Consider the following 8,937-nt stretch of genomic DNA (forward strand, 5'->3'; position numbering starts at 1 on the left):
GGAGCAACTGCCGATGAAAATCGCGCCGACTACGGTCATGGCGGACGATGGCGGCGTCTTTGATGTCGTTCCCTTGTCGAGGCATCGTCGTTGCAGTCTGCGTCATCAGGCTCGGGATGCTCCGGGGAAAACCCTAGATCTGGTTCTTCAGGATCGGACGATGATGGCGTTTTATCGCTTTCCCTCCTGGGGGCATCGTTTTGGAGTACGTGATGGCTGGGGGATGGTGGAGCGGTGCTTCATCTCACACATTGATGGCGGCGGATATCGGCGGCATGGCGTTGTGGAGGCTCGGCGTCCGATGCACGGAGATGGACTCGCGGAGGAGGAGGTTGCTGTCTGGCGTCATGGTGACGTCGATGGCAGAGTGGCCAGACAAGGTAGAAGCCTCAATATGATCTGAAGACGGACCTGTGGAAGATGGGGCGACGACACACGAGTGCGTCTGACCGAATTGTGAACCAAACCCGGTATGTGGCTCGGCTGGGGCTTCCGAATGAGTGTTTCGGCTTCTGGCTTTTGATGTTAGGCTTAGGTGAGTGATCTGGGTAGTGGCCCAGCTAGCACCCCTTCATCATTTTGGATAAGAGTAGCGGCATATGTTGCCAAGATGGTGGATTCAGGCACATTGTTGTAATACTTTGTAAGGTCCTCGAAAATAATCAATAAAGTGGCCGTATGCATCTCCCAGATGCGAGGCCGGGGTCATCCTCCTTTTTTAAAAAAAATGTCGTCTCGACCTCGCGCGCCATCTCTTCCACCCTTCAACTGCAGCCGCACAACCAGCAGCCGCCGCGAAAGCGAATGAGAAGAAGGGTTTGGTACTACCAACGACCTCGAGCTGCGGCGACCGTCTGCCCAGTCCCAGCATCAAGTTCTCGACGACTCCGGCCATGGTCGGCTCGCCGTACATGCACTTCTTCTCGCTGCTGAGAGGGTTGGCAGAGGGCTCCGTCATGTTCGTCCCCTGTTACGACAACCCCGTCATGTACGACATCGACAAGGGGTCCATCGCCGGCGTGCCCCTGCCCAGCTTCCCCAAGCAGAGCGACTCCATCTCCCTGTCCATGGCCGGGCCTCGGGGACACGACCACCGCCAGTACGATGACGACGGCGGCCAGCAGCAGCTCTATGTCATAAGCAGAGGAAATGGCGACGATGACTCGTTCGAGGTGTTGAACTACAGGAGGACCGACTTCTTCCCTGGGTATGGCCAATCGCATGTTGGGTCCCTGTGGTGGAGCTGGAAGCTTCTGCCATCCCCGTCGCTCTATGGACCGGCGTGCCCGACTGACATCGTCAGGAAAGTGTTCTCCCCCTCCGCCGCGGCGGTGGTGGACGACACGACGGTCTGTGTGTCGTCCGTGGACGCCGACAGCTCCTGCTCATTCGACACGGCCAAGGGCGAGTGGGGGCAGGCTGGCGGCTGGGTGCTGCCCTGCGACGGCGCCGCGGAATACGTCCCCGAGCTCCGCCTCTGGTTCGCCGTCGAGCACGCCAAAGGCAACCCCGACCACTGCCTGCGCGCCTTTGACCTCTCCTCCTCCTCGCCGCCGGTGGTGCGGCAAACCTGGAGCTACCTCGACCGCCTGCCCGGCGAGTGGCTGACGTCGCAAAGGCACCTGGTGAACCTGGGCGCGAGCAAGTTCTGCATCGCCACCAGCTTTCAGAGCATCGAGAGGCACCCAAGCTCATGGTGGGGTTACCATTCTGACGACGGGCTGGATGATGACATAGTGCTCCATGACCTCACCGTCTTGACGGGAGTGGAGGTGGTGTGCCGTGGCGATGAGCTCCACATGACGTACTTGGTAGAATCCCCATTCTCCTCTTGGGCCATAGCATCGAATTGCAAGTCGAGTTGATGCAGGAATGATTGAATCAAAACAGGCGAGATCGGTGATCCTTGTGGAAGGCCGACTTCACTGTTTGAGTAGTCATTCCCTTTCTTATAAAGTCTCGGTGTCTTGAGAAAGCAATTGATGAGGTCAATGAGAGGAGCGTTATCTGTACCTAAGAGCTTAGACAAATGTTCAAGTAGTAACCGATGGTCTATGCTATCGAAACACTTGACCACGTCCACCTGAACCATAGAATCCATAGACGGCCATTGAGTTAATGCACGGAAGAAGGGCCGAGAACCTTGTGGAAGCCCTGCGCAGATGGGGAAATTCATGGATTTAATGAGTCATTGAGTAGCTCTGCCAACGCGGTTAGTATAAGTCGATCGGCTGCCGCCGGTTGAGTGATAGGCCTACCTAAATGCTCCCGGCCTTTTCTTTGGTCTAAAGGACTTAAACTACTCACTTGCCAAACTGCCTATTCATATGCCCTGAGACAGGGACTCATTGGACCGATCTAAACAAAAACTTTGCATGACGATGTGCATCTATAATTCTATATAAGTACATCCTTGGAGATCATTATTGATGTTCTTTTTTGTTGGAGTTCAGAGATTGTTGTAGACGCTGGCAATTCTCGCGCTTAAAATTGTTGGTTACGGTCCTTGTTGTTTTCTGGGTTTCGTGCAGGTTCGGCATGCTCCTCAGCTCGATTTTGCACCCGCAGATAGATAGATAGATCATACAGTAGATAGATAGAAAATCTTTTTCAACCGGGATGAAATGAAAACAACAGGAACACGCGATCCATTTCCACAAGCTGGCTGACCCACCTCGAACCGGGAGACAGTTGAAATTTTTTGGTACAGACGAAACTTGTGGTTGATCATGTGGAAATGGATCTTGTTGCTCAGCAGTTTTTGTTGCAGAAGCAGAGTATCTTGTAAGGGTCGAAGTAGTTCCCCTCGCACACCCCGTTGCGGAAGCCCTCCACTTGGCAGTGCTCCACGCATCGGTCCGTCGTGCAGTTGGGAGCAGTATAGGTCTTGCTCAGCTCCCTGCAAGTCGCCCCTTGACATCCTGCAGGTAAAGGACAGCATAACATCATCACATCTCCTTTTTCTTCTTCTTCTCTCCACCGTAGGCGTAGCCGTACCATACGTAGAATACGTCGTCTTCCTCCGGCTCGCGACGGCGGGCGCTGAGAAAGCAAACTCACCAATTTCTCTTCCGTGAAAGCCCAACGTCCTCCTCTCGCGTGGAGCCTCTTGGATGCCCCGACGAGCTCCACCTCCTCCTCCTCATGCTACACCTACACGACCGATCGACACTGAGAGCCAGCGCGCGATCGAGCTCCCTCCGATTCAAAACCCGAGTTTTTTCTTCTTTGTACAACAACAAGAAGACGACAAGCTTTACTTTGGCCATGCTTTAATTTGAATTTGCACGACAGACTCCCCATGCATGCATATGCATGCTCATTGCTGCTGCTGCACTCACCCGACGAGCTCACTCAAGTTTCAATCAGAGCTCACTTTTTTCTTGTTTGCAGACTACAAGACCGGCCAAGATACGTACACCACCCACTCCGGCCGGCGAACCTTTGCCGTGGCTCGCACCCATCATCTCAAAGCTAAACTTGCTGTTAAGTCTCAGTCGATGCTATATTACATTGAGATCCGTATAATTTCTTTTTTCTCTCTAGCATGTTATGTTACTTGACTGGGACTTGGTTAAATCTCAGTCGTCTGAGACCTAGCCACACCAATTATCCATCCATCCATCACGCCGGCCGAAACCACGTCATGACCTATGCGCGCCCGCGTCGATCCACTGAATAGCCAAAATTAATTCCGTGCGTCTCGTCGTCGCCGCTCTAATTGTGATTGGGTTGTGTTAGAATAAATCCGAAGCCACCGTTGATCAGCCGAGAACCAAGCAATCATCCGAGATTTGCTACCGAGGTTCACCAATATGGTTACATCCCGGGGCTGACTACGGACGCTCCTTTCCACGACACCCCTACAACACCGCACCCCGGCCGCCGCCTCCCCCTGCGTGTATGTTGCTCTCATGATATATAAGAGACCTAGTATACAAGTGTTCTGCTCGGACACGACTCTATTTCCTATCTACATACCGTGCGACTCCGAGTCCAACTACAACCTTTCTTGTACAATCTCATAGTATTCCACTGGATTCCAACAGATTGGGTGATCGGATCCAAAGAAAACAAGAAACAGCAAACACAACACTAGGTAGCTAGGCATCAGTCAACCAGTCAACGTACGCCCGTACGTGCACTTTGCATGCTACGTACCTACATATGCTTTGCTTTCCCATGCATCGAATCGATCTCATCAAAGATTAATTAATACACAAAAACAAACAAAACTGCTAGCTTGCTCCATGCGTACGTGACTTAGCTACACACGTATCTGCATGCGCCATCTTCCTACTACACTCTCCTAACTACATGCACGCACGCATGCATATCAACCTTGCTAAACCTTGCTAGCTACTCCCTCCGTCTCATAATATAAAAGCATTTTTGACACTACACTAATGTAAAACTGGTCTTATATTATGGGACGGAGGGAGTAGCTAGCTAGCTATCTATACGCATGGATAACAACCTATCTACATGTATCATCCACCACATCCCTCCCTTCTCTCCTGTCGGCGATGACGAGGGAACCCTAGCAGCCACCGTCACCGGTAGCCCCACTTCCACTCCCTCCTCCTCCTCATCCTCCCTTGCCGCACCCAGAGGCCGGGCACGCCTTGTCCTCCCGTGGGGTGCCGGTGCAGGACGATGCCGCTGGGCCGACCCGGGTCGCGGTAGCCCATCTACGGACGGTGCTTGGGGTCTTCGGCAACGTGGCAAGCTTCAAGGTGGTGGGGCCCGGCAAAGAAACTGGGGACACAATGACGACTTCCCCGTCTCGAATATGTTGGTGCGAACGTAATAGCACATGAAACCACAATGAGTAATCATACTATTGTTGCGAAGCTACAAGAGTAAAAAACACCAAAAGAATATATAGCACGTGAACTGGTAATTACTAAAAAATTGCAAGCATAAAGTGAAAATACATGTGTAACCAATAAAAGGAAATGTTATAAATCCATGACCAATTAAAGGAGCAAGGGCGTCTGTGAGAGAAGTGGCAGTTTCCTCTAAGTGTTTCTCCCTTCCGCCTTGCTGGCTAAGGCAAACTCTCTCCCCTCCAAACTTCGACGGTTAGCTCATTGATCGGCCTCCACTCTGCCCGCCGCTCCGACGGACGGTGGTGGGGAGGGGAATCCCGGCGCCTTCGCTCTGGTTACTAGTTCAGGTTAGTTTTTTATTGTATTCCTCGCAGGTTCGGCGCTCGAGTGGATGGCCATGCTTCTTCTTCAAGTTTGTCTTCCCGATTTCAGTCCTCCTCGAGTTTGTCTATCTAGATGCAGTCGGTGAAGCTCCGGCGTAGATTCCTGCCATCTTCTTGGGGCGATGAGGTTAGGGTTTCTCATCGTGCATATACGTAGACGATATATGGTGTCAATTGCTTCAGGCTATTTAAGGGTTCAACGAAAATGACTAAATCTCATGGGCGGGTACGTGCACGAAGACTTTCTGGCTGTCATTGACAAGATCAAGCCGACTTCAGCAGGGGAGCGGCGACCATGCCAGGTCGACGGCTCGTTCTGATGGCGCTAGTGGTCGTCCGATGGTCTAGAGACCTCAATGTAATTTTCTATGCTGGAGATGCTTTGTACTTTTGATGAAATTTATAATATATTTGGATGTTTTTCGTTTTTTCGAAGCGAGTGTAAATAGTAACTTCTGGATCAAAAACAATGTTGTCATTGTCACCAGGTTTCGGGACTATTTGAATTAGTGCCTCTGTTGCATTAAATTTGTTACACTTTCCTTGCACTATAACGGGCGGGGATCGTTCTGTGGGAAGTCGAGACCGACCAATCGGTAACCAATGATCCATGGACCCCGTACCCAACAGACATCACAAAGCCAAAATATACCCGTTTGAGCCCATGCCTGCACCCAAATCTTCCCGATGATGTGCTGAGCAGATGATGTGATGGAACATATAGACCACTGAGATCTTTTTGGTCTTTGACGTCTCTAAAATTGAGCCTTTTAAAACTGATGGCTAGCAATACCATCACTGTATTGTCTTGTTCTTCTTTCTAGAGATGCTTGACCTTGCTTTTCAGTGTGGTTTAAAGTTACATGAGAATGTCATATATGTTACAAGCAGTTGCGTGCATGTGGGCGGTAACTTTTTCCCTGGCCACTTACACGATAGTAGGACTGAATTGTTCCGTGATGTTGGTGTGCTAATGATGTGGAACATTTAGACCCCTGTACCCTTTCTGGTCTTTGATGTCTCCAAAATCGATCTTTTTGAAACTGATTGATGTCTCTCTCTGGCCAGGATGATGCCGGCAGCCAAAGTAAGCTCGAGGTGTGCTTCTTCTCCACAGTCGCACAATGGGTCGTGTGCTTCTTCTCGGGTTCTGTGTCTGCTCCGACCCTAGCACTGACGCCGTGGAAGGTCCCGTCCCCCCTCTCCTGTCTGTTCGTTTCCAATGTTAATCCTTTTGCAAGTATTTGCCATGGGTCGTCATTCTGTTCCTGGTTGATATTTTAGGCGGATCCGCAGGTCACTTACATGTTATTAGCTTTACCACATAAACACAGTGTCATTTTGCCAAGGTGTCGATGTTTCATCATATGGTACACCATCTTAGAAAAGCACTTCAACTGATGTGCAATTTGTCACCCTTTTAACTTAGATTGGCAGTAGGTTCTTCACACACTAAACGCTCCATGATGTGCAAATGTATTTTCAATTAGCTATCTGCCATAGTGATAACTCTCAAAATCCTCCCGAGTGTCTTACAGTCTGGGTTGAGGATAAAGACAAGCATTTGCAATATGTAGGATGGCCAGTTGGTGCAGGAAATGTATATATCCTGAAGCCTAAGCTGGAAAACTTGGCGGCAGAATACTATCCGAGTTTAGAGCTTTGGTCACGATGTTGACAAAGTACTGCACCTCTGGAATTGTTATGGATTAAGTACTGATAATCTCTGTCATGATTTGCTCCAGATAATCCGGTTTTACTGTGTTTATGTCAATGTTGTTCCACGGAAGCTCGTGAATCGTGTGTTTTCCATGTATTGAGTTGGTCCTGCAATGCTTGTTGCTCGTTAACAAACAATGATATGAGGACCCTTTGTTGACACTCAAGTGTCCTTTCTTCATGTCTTGTTCCAGAAAAAAAGTGTCCTTTCTTGTTGGCAAACAGTCCAAACCCATTTTCATTTTTGTATCTTTTGTTGGAACTTCTGGACCTTCTATCTTGGTCATTGTTCCCTATTTTGGAGGAAACAACTCCCTCTGTTTGCCCCTGGAAACTTTGCTTTTGGTTGCCAGCTTCCTGCAAGTTGTACCTACTGCCCAAGCGTTTCTTTCTTAGCCTTATGCCTCAGCCTGTGCAAAACCGAACCAAAAACCAAAAACAAAACCGAACTACAATTTGGTTTTTTCAGGTTTTGGTTTCAGTTTCAGTTTTCACTTTTGAAAACCATATAACCTTCAGTTTTTTCCGTTATAAACCGACGGTTTTCGGTTAAACTGATAGAACCTTCATAGTGTGAAGATATTTAGTTAAAGCCAGAGCCACACCTCCTTTTATAGCCTTGTGCTCACGGCGCTTCAGCTCCATACGTGAGGTGGTACTAAACTTTGCAGAGACAAGCCAACGACCTGAGCACCTGGCGCTTCGTTTTGCTTTCTTGGGCCTCAATTATGCAGCCCGTATGGCCAGTTCTGGGCTTCTGGTGCACGTTGGAGATCGCTTGCCTAAAAGAAAGGAAGAAAGGCCAGCCGGCCGCTGGAGGGTCGTGGCTCGTGGCTCGTGGGTCAAACTCTTTTCTTTTTTTTCTTTGCTCCCTCACGTAATTAAAAACTTGCCTAATCCTCAGACCTGCTGTAATGCCTAGGACCAAATCATGTGTGCCACACTGCCACTGCCATCTAATAATGATCTAATCTACGTAAGCATTTCTTACAAGAAAAATCTTGCGTACATGGGTACATGCACAGACCAAATCATGTGACCAAAAATATTTGTTGTCCATTCAAAAATTCGCGTCAACTTTGGTTAATTTGGTTATTACCGAAACCAAACTGAAAGCAAACCGTTACAACCGAAACCAAACCGTATCTCCGTCTAAAACCGTATAAACCAAAGTATAAAAACCGTATAAACCGAACCGAATCAAACCGAATGCGCAGGCTGACTTATGCCCATGTCCTTTAGCTATGGTAACTACCATTCGTCGGTGATATGTGCTTGTTATTTTCGACATGCATGATAACTGAAACTGAAACTGAATGAACTTCAAAGCTAACGTGCCAAGTCAGCTCACCAGTGTCTTTCATCAATCTGGCACTGACGGGGCTTACTACTACAACTTTGTTTATTTGTCTCCTTATGTTAGATTGTGTAATGTTCTCCTGCTTTTCTGAATCGTGATCTCCCGATTCTGCAACACTGTGTGCATTCAATTAATACCTCACTTGTATAGATTTGAATCACTTGTAGTTGCTACCATTAGTTCTGCTGCAACACTTTATTTTCAGTTGAGGACAAAGCTGGATGAAATTATGGATTCCTGTTGCATAGTATGGGTTATGACTTATGACACCCGTGAACAGTCTTGATGGTGATGCCTTGTCATGCATGCTTAAGGGATGCTAGTTAAAAGATCGTGCTCCTGCTAAACCAACCACCACCGCCGATTTCTACAGTTTCATTAGACCGTTAGATTTGTATGCCTCCTTGTTGGATCTGTATGAATCCCAAAAGGTTCTCTTTTATAGACTTGACAATGTGAAGTTCGCATAGGATGCAGCCTAAACCGAGAAACTAAAAAATAAAATGCTAAAGACGCGCTTTATGAGTAGATGGTGATGCTAGCATGCACATTGAGGAGACGTGTTGACGTGTATTTCCTGTGAGTTGGATCACTGGTCAGCCTGCAAATTTGCTTGTGGGTTATCTTTGTTGGGGCGGACTTG

General features: G+C 48.6%; 1 pseudogene; it reads left to right on the top strand.

The window, feature by feature from the left end:
- Positions 1-5,912: 5,912 nt before the first annotated feature.
- Positions 5,913-6,002, top strand: LOC123118042 (uncharacterized; annotated as a pseudogene).
- Positions 6,003-8,937: the final 2,935 nt, after the last annotated feature.

Source organism: Triticum aestivum, chromosome 5B (genome assembly GCF_018294505.1).
Source record: "Triticum aestivum cultivar Chinese Spring chromosome 5B, IWGSC CS RefSeq v2.1, whole genome shotgun sequence".
Lineage (NCBI taxonomy): Eukaryota > Viridiplantae > Streptophyta > Magnoliopsida > Poales > Poaceae > Triticum > Triticum aestivum.